Source organism: Aplysia californica, unplaced genomic scaffold (genome assembly GCF_000002075.1).
Source record: "Aplysia californica isolate F4 #8 unplaced genomic scaffold, AplCal3.0 scaffold00495, whole genome shotgun sequence".
Taxonomy (NCBI): Eukaryota; Metazoa; Mollusca; class Gastropoda; order Aplysiida; family Aplysiidae; genus Aplysia; species Aplysia californica.
Window position 1 is genome coordinate 118,489 of NW_004797765.1, and position 1,216 is coordinate 119,704.

Below are 1,216 nucleotides of genomic sequence, written 5' to 3' on the forward strand. Positions count from 1 at the left end.
CACACACACACACACACACACACACACACACCCTGTGCACATGTATGTATACAGTATGCATGTACACACACTTACATAACCAACGTCTTTGAGAAAATAATTAGACCTCGTGATCGCACGCAAAACGATAATAAATATGGTCGCTTTTAAGGACAAGCGGGCTTACCCAGATTTCGGGGGGTTCCAGAAATCTTGACCTACACCAAAAGTGGGCATTGCCCTGCCTATAGGAGAATTTTAGTTTCATCAGAGAGGGTTTACAGTAATACTGTAAACTCTCTGGTTTCATTGGAGTGTAAACCTGTCTGGTTATAGAGAAAACTCTCCTTGTCTTTTAAAGAAAATGAAAAAGGGGTAAAAACTTTACCTTCGATTTTCTCAACTTTCGGGATATCCCCCTTGTGCTTAAAAGCGACCATATGTGAGTTTTAATTCCCAAAGTTATCCATCATTTTGTTTTCCTTGTGAAGCATGGAGGAGCGGGTGTTTTGGTTACGAGAGGCGAGTGTGCATCATTTCATCTACTGTTGAATGCAACCACATTTACGAAAATTGCGTCAATACCCAACTACAGCAAATTAATTATGGACGTTTACTTATTATTCATCTATATAATTAGTATTATTGTAGGCCCTATATTCTCCAATAAATCAATGTTCTTGGATTGTTCTGGCTCGTCGGAGTACATCTAGCTAGACGCTGTTAGCATGCAAATTCGCACAAAGAAAAATCGAACAGCTCACTTTCGAATACATAACAGCCCATTTCCGCAACACCTCCTCCCCCTTTCCTTCCTTTTCTATCAGCCACGTAGAGATGACGGTGTAATTGAAGGGGACAGAAAAATTATTCACTTCTTGATTATTAAAAAAGGTAAAAAAGGTAAAAAAGAAAGAAAAAGAATGATGACACACGTCAGAGGATGTCACACGAAATTTTAACTGTCAGGCTTTAAATCCGAGTTCTGTCTGACCTTTATAAATTATAACTGGATGGCTTTAAATCCGATTTTTCTGTTTTAAATCCAAGTTCTGGCTTTTACAATTAATTATAACTGGATGGTTATATTAGTAAGTCAAAAATGTTGCCCAATCCCCAACCTCCACCTCACCCTCAAACCTTCTCTAAGTACCCTCCCACCCAGAGCAGTCTTGATTATTGCACCATCTTGCCCGCACAGCTCCAGGCTGAGCACACATATCCAGTTATTTTATTT